Consider the following 15,246-nt stretch of genomic DNA (forward strand, 5'->3'; position numbering starts at 1 on the left):
CCTTCCTAAAATGGCCGCCACACACATGCACAGGCCACCCACCACAAATAACCTAAAAGTGATTACAAAGGACAGGAACAGGAAGTTTTAGTGTCTGTGGAACTTACTTCCTCTCATAAAAATATTTTGAAAAAAATAAAAGCTTCTCCGTCCTCCAAACCTACAGCTCAATGACAACCGGAGGAGTTTTTTTTAGCAGAAATGCACAAAAACGCGTTTTCGAGAAGGATCTATGTTGCTCGCGAGATATTGTTTGCCAGATTGCAAAAGTTGCGTGTTCGGGATCGCGAACTGTACAAAAAGCCTTTACCGCGTGCGCAAACACGCATATTGCGAGCGCGAAAATGGCGAAAACTGTAAGTCCGCGTTGTCGCACTGTGCAGAGTTACCAAAAGTACGCGAGCTGAATCCCTAGGCTTACATACTGGCTAAAAAGCCCTATTTATTTAACACACACCCAAAAAATGCTATTCCTCCCCAAAAACCACCTTTTGCAATAAAATCCAAAGCCATCCATGGTGTAAAAGAAAATCAACAGACAACACAAACTGTAAATTTAAATAACGCACCAAAGATTTGAGGCTGAATACCTCTGGGCCTACTCGCAGACTAGGCCACAAGCTTGGAACAGAATGCCAAAAGCAAGCACACTGCTTGGATGGCTCCACAAAATGGCCACCACACACCCACAACAACAAGAAATGGAAGACAGTCAATGTACGCCTAGGCAAAAGCACAATGCCTGCCTTCCTAAAATGGCCGCCACACACATGCACAGGCCACCCACCACAAATAACCAAAAAGTGATTACAAAGGACAGGAACAGGAAGTTTTAGTGTCTGTGGAACTTACTTCCTCTCATAAAAATATTTTGAAAAAAATAAAAGCTTCTCCGTCCTCCAAACCTACAGCTCAATGACAACCCGAGGAGTTTTTTTTAGCAGAAATGCACAAAAACGCGATTTCGAGAAGGATCTATGTTGCTCGCGAGATATTGTTTGCCAGATTGCAAAAGTTGCGTGTTCGGGATCGCGAACTGTACAAAAAGCCTTTACCGTGTGCGCGAACACGCATATTGCGAGCGCGAAAATGACAAAAACTGTAAGTCCGCGTTGTCGCACTGTGCAGAGTTACCAAAAGTACGCGAGCTGAATCCCTAGGCTTACATACTGGCTAAAAAGCCCTATTTATTTAACACACACACAAAAAATGCTATTCCTCCCCAAAAAACACCTTTTGCAATAAAATCCAAAGCCATCCATGGTGTAAAAGAAAATCAACAGACAACACAAACTGTAAATTTAAATAACGCACCAAAGATTTGAGGCTGAATACCTCTGGGCCTACTCGCAGACTAGGCCACAAGCTTGGAACAGAATGGCAAAAGCAAGCACACTGCTTGGATGGCTCCACAAAATGGCCGCCACACACCCACAACAAAAAGAAATGGAAGACAGTCAATGTATGCCTATGGCAAAAGCACAATGCCTGCCTTCCTAAAATGGCCGCCACACACATGCACAGGCCACCCACCACAAATAACCAAAAAGGGATTACAAAGGACAGGAACAGGAAGTTTTAGTGTCTGTGGAACTTACTTCCTCTCATAAAAATATTTTAAAAAAAGAAAATCTTCTCCGTGCTCCAAACCTACAGCTCAATGACAACCGGAGGAGTTTTTTTTAGCAGAAATGCACAAAAACGCGTTTTCGAGAAGGATCTATGTTGCTCGCGAGATATTGTTTGCCAGATTGCAAAAGTTGCGTGTTCGGGATCGCGAACTGTACAAAAAGCCTTTACCGCGTGCGCAAACACGCATATTGCGAGCGCGAAAATGGCGAAAACTGTAAGTCCGCGTTGTCGCACTGTGCAGAGTTACCAAAAGTACGCGAGCTGAATCCCTAGGCTTACATACTGGCTAAAAAGCCCTATTTATTTAACACACACCCAAAAAATGCTATTCCTCCCCAAAAACCACCTTTTGCAATAAAATCCAAAGCCATCCATGGTGTAAAAGAAAATCAACAGACAACACAAACTGTAAATTTAAATAACGCACCAAAGATTTGAGGCTGAATACCTCTGGGCCTACTCGCAGACTAGGCCACAAGCTTGGAACAGAATGCCAAAAGCAAGCACACTGCTTGGATGGCTCCACAAAATGGCCACCACACACCCACAACAACAAGAAATGGAAGACAGTCAATGTACGCCTAGGCAAAAGCACAATGCCTGCCTTCCTAAAATGGCCGCCACACACATGCACAGGCCACCCACCACAAATAACCAAAAAGTGATTACAAAGGACAGGAACAGGAAGTTTTAGTGTCTGTGGAACTTACTTCCTCTCATAAAAATATTTTGAAAAAAATAAAAGCTTCTCCGTCCTCCAAACCTACAGCTCAATGACAACCCGAGGAGTTTTTTTTAGCAGAAATGCACAAAAACGCGATTTCGAGAAGGATCTATGTTGCTCGCGAGATATTGTTTGCCAGATTGCAAAAGTTGCGTGTTCGGGATCGCGAACTGTACAAAAAGCCTTTACCGTGTGCGCGAACACGCATATTGCGAGCGCGAAAATGACAAAAACTGTAAGTCCGCGTTGTCGCACTGTGCAGAGTTACCAAAAGTACGCGAGCTGAATCCCTAGGCTTACATACTGGCTAAAAAGCCCTATTTATTTAACACACACACAAAAAATGCTATTCCTCCCCAAAAAACACCTTTTGCAATAAAATCCAAAGCCATCCATGGTGTAAAAGAAAATCAACAGACAACACAAACTGTAAATTTAAATAACGCACCAAAGATTTGAGGCTGAATACCTCTGGGCCTACTCGCAGACTAGGCCACAAGCTTGGAACAGAATGGCAAAAGCAAGCACACTGCTTGGATGGCTCCACAAAATGGCCGCCACACACCCACAACAAAAAGAAATGGAAGACAGTCAATGTATGCCTATGGCAAAAGCACAATGCCTGCCTTCCTAAAATGGCCGCCACACACATGCACAGGCCACCCACCACAAATAACCAAAAAGGGATTACAAAGGACAGGAACAGGAAGTTTTAGTGTCTGTGGAACTTACTTCCTCTCATAAAAATATTTTAAAAAAAGAAAATCTTCTCCGTGCTCCAAACCTACAGCTCAATGACAACCTGAGGAGTTTTGTTAACAGAAATGCACAAAAAAGCGTTTTCGAGAAGGATCTATGTTGCTCGCGAGATATTGTTTGCCAGATTGCAAAAGCTGCGTGTTTGGGATCGCGAACTGTACAAAAAGGCTTTACCACGTGCGCGAACACGCATATTGCGTGCGCAAAAATGACGAAAACTGTAAGTCCGCGTTGTCGCGCTGTGCAGAGTTACCAAAAGTACGCAAGCTGAATCCCTGGCTTACATACTGGCTAAAAAGCCCTATTTATTTAACACACACCCAAAAAATGCTATTCCACCCCAAAAAACACCTTTTGCAATAAAATCCAAAGCCATCCATGGTGTAAAAGAAAATCAACAGACAACACAAACTGTAAATTTAAATAACGCACTAAAGATTTGAGGCTGAATACCTCTGGGCCTACTCGCAGACTAGGCCACAAGCTTGGAACAGAATGCCAAAAGCAAGCACACTGCTGGGATGGCTCCACAAAATGGCCGCCACACACCCACAACAACAAGAAATGGAAGACAGTCAATGTACGCCTAGGCAAAAGCACAATGCCTGCCTTCCTAAAATGGCCGCCACACACATGCACAGGCCACCCACCACAAATAACCAAAAAGTGATTACAAAGGACAGGAACAGGAAGTTTTAGTGTCTGTGGAACTTACTTCCTCTCATAAAAATATTTTGAAAAAAATAAAAGCTTCTCCGTCCTCCAAACCTACAGCTCAATGACAACCCGAGGAGTTTTTTTAGCAGAAATGCACAAAAACGCGTTTTCGAGAAGGATCTATGTTGCTCGCGAGATATTGTTTGCCAGATTGCAAAAGTTGCGTGTTCGGGATCGCGAACTGTACAAAAAGCCTTTACCGCGTGCGCGAACACGCATATTGCGAGCGCGAAAATGACGAATACTGTAAGTCCGCGTTGTCGCACTGTGCAGAGTTACCAAAAGTACGCAAACTGAATCCCTAGGCTTACATACTGGCTAAAAAGCCCTATTTATTTAACACACACCCAAAAAATGCTATTCCTCTCCAAAAAACACCTTTTGCAATAAAATCCAAAGCCATCCATGGTGTAAAAGAAAATCAACAGACAACACAAACTGTAAATTTAAATAACGCACCAAAGATTTGAGGCTGAATACCTCTGGGCCTACTCGCAGACTAGGCCACAAGCTTGGAACAGAATGGCAAAAGCAAGCACACTGCTTGGATGTCGCAACAAAATGGACGCCACACACCCACAACAACAAGAAATGGAAGACAGTCAATGTACGCCTATGGCAAAAGCACAATGCCTGCCTTCCTAAAATGGCCGCCACACACATGCACAGGCCACCCACCACAAATAACCAAAAAGTGATTACAAAGGACAGGAACAGGAAGTTTTAGTGTCTGTGGAACTTACTTCCTCTCATAAAAATATTTTGAAAAAAATAAAAGCTTCTCCGTCCTCCAAACCTACAGCTCAATGACAACCTGAGGAGTTTTTTTAGCAGAAATGCACAAAAAAGCGTTTTCGAGAAGGATCTATGTTGCTCGTGAGATATTGTTTGCCAGATTGCAAAAGCTGCGTGTTCGGGATCGCGAACTGTACAAAAAGGCTTTATCGCATGCGCGAACACGCATATTGCGAGCGCGAAAATGACGAAAACTGTAAGTCCGCGTTGTCGCGCTGTGCAGAGTTACCAAAAGTACGCGAGCTGAATCCCTAGGCTTACATACTGGCTAAAAAGCCCTATTTATTTAACACACACCCAAAAAATGCTATTCCACCCCAAAAAACACCTTTTGCAATAAAATCCAAAGCCATCCATGGTGTAAAAGAAAATCAACAGACAACACAAACTGTAAATTTAAATAACGCACCAAAGATTTGAGGCTGACTACCTCTGGGCCTACTGGCACACTAGGCCACAAGCTTGGAACAGAATGCCAAAAGCAAGCACACTGCTTGGATGGCTCCACAAAATGGCCGCCACACACCCACAACAACAAGAAATGGAAGACAGTCAATGTACGCCTATGGCAAAAGCACAATGCCTGCCTTCCTAAAATGGCCACCACACACATGCACAGGCCACCCAACACAAATAACCAAAAAGTGATTACAAAGGACAGGAACAGGAAGTTTTAGTGTCTGTGGAACTTACTTCCTCTCATAAAATTATTTTGAAAAAAATAAAAGCTTCTCCGTGCTCCAAACCTACAGCTCAATGACAACCTGAGGAGTTTTTTTAGCAGAAATGCACAAAAAAGCATTTTCGAGAAGGATCTATGTTGCTCGCGAGATATTGTTTGCCATATTGCAAATGCTGCGTGTTCGGGTTCGCAAACTGTACAAAAAGGCTTTACCACGTGCGCGAACACGCATATTGCGTGCGCGAAAATGACGAAAACTGTAAGTCCGCATTGTCGCGCTGTGCAGAGTTACCAAAAGTACGCAAGCTGAATCCCTAGGCTTACATACTGGCTAAAAAGCCCTATTTATTTAACACACACCCAAAAAATGCTATTCCACCCCAAAAAACACCTTTTGCAATAAAATCCAAAGCCATCCATGGTGTAAAAGAAAATCAACAGACAACACAAACTGTAAATTTAAATAACGCACCAAAGATTTGAGGCTGAATACCTCTGGGCCTACTCGCAGACTAGGCCACAAGCTTGGAACAGAATGCCAAAAGCAAGCACACTGCTTGGATGGCTCCACAAAATGGCCGCCACACAACCACAACAACAAGAAATGGAAGACAGTCAATGTACGCCTAGGCAAAAGCACAATGCTTGCCTTCCTAAAATGGCCGCCACACACATGCACAGGCCACCCACCACAAATAACCAAAAAGTGATTACAAAGGACAGGAACAGGAAGTTTTAGTGTCTGTGGAACTTACTTCCTCTCATAAAAATATTTTGAAAAAAATAAAAGCTTCTCCGTGCTCCAAACCTACAGCTCAATGACAACCTGAGGAGTTTTTTTAGCAGAAATGCACAAAAAAGCATTTTCGAGAAGGATCTATGTTGCTCGCGAGATATTGTTTGCCATATTGCAAACGCTGCGTGTTCGGGATCGCAAACTGTACAAAAAGGCTTTACCACGTGCGCGAACACGCATATTGCGTGCGCGAAAATGACGAAAACTGTAAGTCCGCATTGTCGCGCTGTGCAGAGTTACCAAAAGTACGCAAGCTGAATCCCTAGGCTTACATACTGGCTAAAAAGCCCTATTTATTTAACACACACCCAAAAAATGCTATTCCACCCCAAAAAACACCTTTTGCAATAAAATCCAAAGCCATCCATGGTGTAAAAGAAAATCAACAGACAACACAAACTGTAAATTTAAATAACGCACCAAAGATTTGAGGCTGAATACCTCTGGGCCTACTCGCAGACTAGGCCACAAGCTTGGAACAGAATGCCAAAAGCAAGCACACTGCTTGGATGGCTCCACAAAATGGCCGCCACACACCCACAACAACAAGAAATGGAAGACAGTCAATGTACGCCTAGGCAAAAGCACAATGCTTGCCTTCCTAAAATGGCCGCCACACACATGCACAGGCCACCCACCACAAATAACCAAAAAGTGATTACAAAGGACAGGAACAGGAAGTTTTAGTGTCTGTGGAACTTACTTCCTCTCATAAAAATATTTTGAAAAAAATAAAAGCTTCTCCGTCCTCCAAACCTACAGCTCAATGACAACCCGAGGAGTTTTTTTAGCAGAAATGCACAAAAACGCGTTTTCGAGAAGGATCTATGTTGCTCGCGAGATATTGTTTGCCAGATTGCAAAAGTTGCGTGTTCGGGATCGCGAACTGTACAAAAAGCCTTTACCGCGTGCGCGAACACGCATATTGCGAGCGCGAAAATGACGAAAACTGTAAGTCCGCGTTGTCGCACTGTGCAGAGTTACCAAAAGTACGCAAACTGAATCCCTAGGCTTACATACTGGCTAAAAAGCCCTATTTATTTAACACACACCCAAAAAATGCTATTCCTCTCCAAAAAACACCTTTTGCAATAAAATCCAAAGCCATCCATGGTGTAAAAGAAAATCAACAGACAACACAAACTGTAAATTTAAATAACGCACCAAAGATTTGAGGCTGAATACCTCTGGGCCTACTCGCAGACTAGGCCACAAGCTTGGAACAGAATGGCAAAAGCAAGCACACTGCTTGGATGTCTCCACAAAATGGACGCCACACACCCACAACAACAAGAAATGGAAGACAGTCAATGTACGCCTATGGCAAAAGCACAATGCCTGCCTTCCTAAAATGGCCGCCACACACATGCACAGGCCACTCACCACAAATAACCAAAAAGTGATTACAAAGGACAGGAACAGGAAGTTTTAGTGTCTGTGGAACTTACTTCCTCTCATAAAAATATTTTGAAAAAAATAAAAGCTTCTCCGTGCTCCAAACCTACAGCTCAATGACAACCTGAGGAGTTTTTTTAGCAGAAATGCACAAAAAAGCATTTTCGAGAAGGATCTATGTTGCTCGCGAGATATTGTTTGCCATATTGCAAACGCTGCGTGTTCGGGATCGCAAACTGTACAAAAAGGCTTTACCACGTGCGCGAACACGCATATTGCGTGCGCGAAAATGACGAAAACTGTAAGTCCGCATTGTCGCGCTGTGCAGAGTTACCAAAAGTACGCAAGCTGAATCCCTAGGCTTACATACTGGCTAAAAAGCCCTATTTATTTAACACACACCCAAAAAATGCTATTCCACCCCAAAAAACACCTTTTGCAATAAAATCCAAAGCCGTCCATGGTGTAAAAGAAAATCAACAGACAACACAAACTGTAAATTTAAATAACGCACCAAAGATTTGAGGCTGAATACCTCTGGGCCTACTCGCAGACTAGGCCACAAGCTTGGAACAGAATGCCAAAAGCAAGCACACTGCTTGGATGGCTCCACAAAATGGCCGCCACACACCCACAACAACAAGAAATGGAAGACAGTCAATGTACGCCTAGGCAAAAGCACAATGCTTGCCTTCCTAAAATGGCCGCCACACACATGCACAGGCCACCCACCACAAATAACCAAAAAGTGATTACAAAGGACAGGAACAGGAAGTTTTAGTGTCTGTGGAACTTACTTCCTCTCATAAAAATATTTTGAAAAAAATAAAAGCTTCTCCGTCCTCCAAACCTACAGCTCAATGACAACCCGAGGAGTTTTTTTAGCAGAAATGCACAAAAACGCGTTTTCGAGAAGGATCTATGTTGCTCGCGAGATATTGTTTGCCAGATTGCAAAAGTTGCGTGTTCGGGATCGCGAACTGTACAAAAAGCCTTTACCGCGTGCGCGAACACGCATATTGCGAGCGCGAAAATGACGAAAACTGTAAGTCCGCGTTGTCGCACTGTGCAGTTACCAAAAGTACGCAAACTGAGTCCCTAGGCTTACATACTGGCTAAAAAGCCCTATTTATTTAACACACACCCAAAAAATGCTATTCCTCTCCAAAAAACACCTTTTGCAATAAAATCCAAAGCCATCCATGGTGTAAAAGAAAATCAACAGACAACACAAACTGTAAATTTAAATAACGCACCAAAGATTTGAGGCTGAATACCTCTGGGCCTACTCGCAGACTAGGCCACAAGCTTGGAACAGAATGGCAAAAGCAAGCACACTGCTTGGATGTCTCCACAAAATGGACGCCACACACCCACAACAACAAGAAATGGAAGACAGTCAATGTACGCCTATGGCAAAAGCACAATGCCTGCCTTCCTAAAATGGCCGCCACACACATGCACAGGCCACTCACCACAAATAACCAAAAAGTGATTACAAAGGACAGGAACAGGAAGTTTTAGTGTCTGTGGAACTTACTTCCTCTCATAAAAATATTTTGAAAAAAATAAAAGCTTCTCCGTGCTCCAAACCTACAGCTCAATGACAACCTGAGGAGTTTTTTTAGCAGAAATGCACAAAAAAGCGTTTTCGAGAAGGATCTATGTTGCTCGCGAGATATTGTTTGCCAGATTGCAAAAGCTGCGTGTTTGGGATCGCGAACTGTACAAAAAGGTTTTGTCGCGTGCGCGAACACACATATTGCGAGCGCGAAAATGACGAAAACTGTAAGTCCGCGTTGTCGCGCTGTGCAGAGTTACCAAAAGTACGCAAGCTGAATCCCTAGGCTTACATACTGGCTAAAAAGCCCTATTTATTTAACACACACCCAAAAAATGCTATTCCACCCCAAAAAACACCTTTTGCAATAAAATCCAAAGCCATCCATGCTGTAAAAGAAAATCAACAGACAACACAAACTGTAAATTTAAATAACGCACCAAAGATTTGAGGCTGACTACCTCTGGGCCTACTGGCAGACTAGGCCACAAGCTTGGAACAGAATGCCAAAAGCAAGCACACTGCTTGGATGGCTCCACAAAATGGCCGCCACACACCCACAACAACAAGAAATGGAAGACAGTCAATGTACGCCTATGGCAAAAGCACAATGCCTGCCTTCCTAAAATGGCCACCACACACATGCACAGGCCACCCAACACAAATAACCAAAAAGTGATTACAAAGGACAGGAACAGGAAGTTTTAGTGTCTGTGGAACTTACTTCCTCTCATAAAATTATTTTGAAAAAAATAAAAGCTTCTCCGTGCTCCAAACCTACAGCTCAATGACAACCTGAGGAGTTTTTTTAGCAGAAATGCACAAAAAAGCGTTTTCGAGAAGGATCTATGTTGCTCGCGAGATATTGTTTGCCATATTGCAAACGCTGCGTGTTCGGGATCGCGAACTGTACAAAAAGGCTTTACCACGTGCGCGAACACGCATATTGCGTGCGCGAAAATGACGAAAACTGTAAGTCCGCGTTGTCGCGCTGTGCAGAGTTACCAAAAGTACGCAAGCTGAATCCCTAGGCTTACATACTGGCTAAAAAACCCTATTTATTTAACACACACCCAAAAAATGCTATTCCACCCCAAAAAACACCTTTTGCAATAAAATCCAAAGCCATCCATGGTGTAAAAGAAAATCAACAGACAACACAAACTGTAAATTTAAATAACGCACCAAAGATTTGAGGCTGAATACCTCTGGGCCTACTGGCAGACTAGGCCACAAGCTTGGAACAGAATGCCAAAAGCAAGCACAGTGCTTGGATGGCTCCACAAAATGGCCGCCACACACCCACAACAACAAGAAATGGAAGACAGTCAATGTACGCCTAGGCAAAAGCACAATGCCTGCCTTCCTAAAATGGCCGCCACACACATGAACAGGCCACCCACCACAAATAACCAAAAAGTGATTACAAAGGACAGGAACAGGAAGTTTTAGTGTCTGTGGAACTTACTTCCTCTCATAAAAATATTTTGAAAAAAATAAAAGCTTCTCCGTCCTCCAAACCTACAGCTCAATGACAACCGGAGGAGTTTTTTTTAGCAGAAATGCACAAAAAAGCGTTTTTGAGAAGGATCTATGTTGCTCGCGAGATATTGTTTGCCAGATTGCAAAAGTTGCGTGTTCGGGATCGCGAACTGTACAAAAAGCCTTTACCGCGTGCGCAAACACGCATATTGCGAGCGCGAAAATGACGAAAACTGTAAGTCCGCGTTGTCGCACTGTGCAGAGTTACCAAAAGTACGCGAGCTGAATCCCTAGGCTTACATACTGGCTAAAAAGCCCTATTTATTTAACACACACCCAAAAAATGCTATTCCTCCCCAAAAACCACCTTTTGCAATAAAATCCAAAGCCATCCATGGTGTAAAAGAAAATCAACAGACAACACAAACTGTAAATTTAAATAACGCACCAAAGATTTGAGGCTGAATACCTCTGGGCCTACTCGCAGACTAGGCCACAAGCTTGGAACAGAATGGCAAAAGCAAGCACACTGCTTGGATGGCTCCACAAAATGGCCGCCACACACCCACAACAAAAAGAAATGGAAGACAGTCAATGTATGCCTATGGCAAAAGCACAATGCCTGCCTTCCTAAAATGGCCGCCACACACATGCACAGGCCACCCACCACAAATAACCAAAAAGGGATTACAAAGGACAGGAACAGGAAGTTTTAGTGTCTGTGGAACTTACTTCCTCTCATAAAAATATTTTAAAAAAAGAAAATCTTCTCCGTGCTTCAAACCTACAGCTCAATGACAACCTGAGGAGTTTTGTTAACAGAAATGCACAAAAAAGCGTTTTCGAGAAGGATCTATGTTGCTCGCGAGATATTGTTTGCCAGATTGCAAAAGCTGCGTGTTTGGGATCGCGAACTGTACAAAAAGGCTTTGTCGCGTGCGCGAACACGCATATTGCGAGCGCGAAAATGACGAAAACTGTAAGTCCGCGTTGTCGCGCTGTGCAGAGTTCCCAAAAGTACGCAAGCTGAATCCCTAGGCTTACATACTGGCTAAAAAGCCCTATTTATTTAACACACACCCAAAAAATGCTATTCCACCCCAAAAAACACCTTTTGCAATAAAATCCAAAGCCATCCATGGTGTAAAAGAAAATCAACAGACAACACAAACTGTAAATTTAAATAACGCACCAAAGATTTGAGGCTGAATACCTCTGGGCCTACTCGCAGACTAGGCCACAAGCTTGGAACAGAATGCCAAAAGCAAGCACACTGCTTGGATGGCTCCACAAAATGGCCGCCACACACCCACAACAACAAGAAATGGAAGACAGTCAATGTACGCCTAGGCAAAAGCACAATGCCTGCCTTCCTAAAATGGCCGCCACACACATGCACAGGCCACCCACCACAAATAACCAAAAAGTGATTACAAAGGACAGGAACAGGAAGTTTTAGTGTCTGTGGAACTTACTTCCTCTCATAAAAATATTTTGAAAAAAATAAAAGCTTCTCCGTCCTCCAAACCTACAGCTCAATGACAACCCGAGGAGTTTTTTTAGCAGAAATGCACAAAAACGCGTTTTCGAGAAGGATCTATGTTGCTCGCGAGATATTGTTTGCCAGATTGCAAAAGTTGCGTGTTCGGGATCGCGAACTGTACAAAAAGCCTTTACCGCGTGCGCGAACACGCATATTGCGAGCGCGAAAATGACGAAAACTGTAAGTCCGCGTTGTCACACTGTGCAGAGTTACCAAAAGTACGCGAGCTGAATCCCTAGGCTTACATACTGGCTAAAAAGCCCTATTTATTTAACACACACCCAAAAAATGCTATTCCTCCCCAAAAAACACCTTTTGCAATAAAATCCAAAGCCATCCATGGTGTAAAAGAAAATCAACAGACAACACAAACTGTAAATTTAAATAACGCACCAAAGATTTGAGGCTGAATACCTCTGGGCCTACTCGCAGACTAGGCCACAAGCTTGGAACAGAATGGCAAAAGCAAGCACACTGCTTGGATGGCTCCACAAAATGGCCGCCACACACCCACAACAACAAGAAATGGAAGACAGTCAATGTACGCCTATGGCAAAAGCACAATGCCTGCCTTCCTAAAATGGCCGCCACTCACATGCACAGGCCACCCACCACAAATAACCAAAAAGTGATTACAAAGGACAGGAACAGGAAGTTTTAGTGTCTGTGGAACTTACTTCCTCTCATAAAAATATTTTGAAAAAAATAAAAGCTTCTCCGTCCTCCAAACCTACAGCTCAATGACAACCTGAGGAGTTTTTTTAGCAGAAATGCACAAAAAAGCGTTTTCGAGAAGGATCTATGTTGCTCGTGAGATATTGTTTGCCAGATTGCAAAAGCTGCGTGTTCGGGATCGCGAACTGTACAAAAAGGCTTTATCGCATGCGCGAACACGCATATTGCGAGCGCGAAAATGACGAAAACTGTAAGTCCGCGTTGTCGCGCTGTGCAGAGTTACCAAAAGTACGCGAGCTGAATCCCTAGGCTTACATACTGGCTAAAAAGCCCTATTTATTTAACACACACCCAAAAAATGCTATTCCACCCCAAAAAACACCTTTTGCAATAAAATCCAAAGCCATCCATGGTGTAAAAGAAAATCAACAGACAACACAAACTGTAAATTTAAATAACGCACCAAAGATTTGAGGCTGACTACCTCTGGGCCTACTGGCAGACTAGGCCACAAGCTTGGAACAGAATGCCAAAAGCAAGCACACTGCTTGGATGGCTCCACAAAATGGCCGCCACACACCCACAACAACAAGAAATGGAAGACAGTCAATGTACGCCTATGGCAAAAGCACAATGCCTGCCTTCCTAAAATGGCCACCACACACATGCACAGGCCACCCAACACAAATAACCAAAAAGTGATTACAAAGGACAGGAACAGGAAGTTTTAGTGTCTGTGGAACTTACTTCCTCTCATAAAATTATTTTGAAAAAAATAAAAGCTTCTCCGTGCTCCAAACCTACAGCTCAATGACAACCTGAGGAGTTTTTTTAGCAGAAATGCACAAAAAAGCATTTTCGAGAAGGATCTATGTTGCTCGCGAGATATTGTTTGCCATATTGCAAATGCTGCGTGTTCGGGTTCGCAAACTGTACAAAAAGGCTTTACCACGTGCGCGAACACGCATATTGCGTGCGCGAAAATGACGAAAACTGTAAGTCCGCATTGTCGCGCTGTGCAGAGTTACCAAAAGTACGCAAGCTGAATCCCTAGGCTTACATACTGGCTAAAAAGCCCTATTTATTTAACACACACCCAAAAAATGCTATTCCACCCCAAAAAACACCTTTTGCAATAAAATCCAAAGCCATCCATGGTGTAAAAGAAAATCAACAGACAACACAAACTGTAAATTTAAATAACGCACCAAAGATTTGAGGCTGAATACCTCTGGGCCTACTCGCAGACTAGGCCACAAGCTTGGAACAGAATGCCAAAAGCAAGCACACTGCTTGGATGGCTCCACAAAATGGCCGCCACACACCCACAACAACAAGAAATGGAAGACAGTCAATGTACGCCTAGGCAAAAGCACAATGCTTGCCTTCCTAAAATGGCCGCCACACACATGCACAGGCCACCCACCACAAATAACCAAAAAGTGATTACAAAGGACAGGAACAGGAAGTTTTAGTGTCTGTGGAACTTACTTCCTCTCATAAAAATATTTTGAAAAAAATAAAAGCTTCTCCGTCCTCCAAACCTACAGCTCAATGACAACCCGAGGAGTTTTTTTAGCAGAAATGCACAAAAACGCGTTTTCGAGAAGGATCTATGTTGCTCGCGAGATATTGTTTGCCAGATTGCAAAAGTTGCGTGTTCGGGATCGCGAACTGTACAAAAAGCCTTTACCGCGTGCGCGAACACGCATATTGCGAGCGCGAAAATGACGAAAACTGTAAGTCCGCGTTGTCGCACTGTGCAGAGTTACCAAAAGTACGCAAACTGAATCCCTAGGCTTACATACTGGCTAAAAAGCCCTATTTATTTAACACACACCCAAAAAATGCTATTCCTCTCCAAAAAACACCTTTTGCAATAAAATCCAAAGCCATCCATGGTGTAAAAGAAAATCAACAGACAACACAAACTGTAAATTTAAATAACGCACCAAAGATTTGAGGCTGAATACCTCTGGGCCTACTCGCAGACTAGGCCACAAGCTTGGAACAGAATGGCAAAAGCAAGCACACTGCTTGGATGTCTCCACAAAATGGACGCCACACACCCACAACAACAAGAAATGGAAGACAGTCAATGTACGCCTATGGCAAAAGCACAATGCCTGCCTTCCTAAAATGGCCGCCACACACATGCACAGGCCACTCACCACAAATAACCAAAAAGTGATTACAAAGGACAGGAACAGGAAGTTTTAGTGTCTGTGGAACTTACTTCCTCTCATAAAAATATTTTGAAAAAAATAAAAGCTTCTCCGTGCTCCAAACCTACAGCTCAATGACAACCTGAGGAGTTTTTTTAGCAGAAATGCACAAAAAAGCATTTTCGAGAAGGATCTATGTTGCTCGCGAGATATTGTTTGCCATATTGCAAACGCTGCGTGTTCGGGATCGCAAACTGTACAAAAAGGCTTTACCACGTGCGCGAACACGCATATTGCGTGCGCGAAAATGACGAAAACTG

Source organism: Triturus cristatus, chromosome 1_1, assembly GCF_964204655.1.
Source record: "Triturus cristatus chromosome 1_1, aTriCri1.1, whole genome shotgun sequence".
Taxonomy (NCBI): Eukaryota; Metazoa; Chordata; class Amphibia; order Caudata; family Salamandridae; genus Triturus; species Triturus cristatus.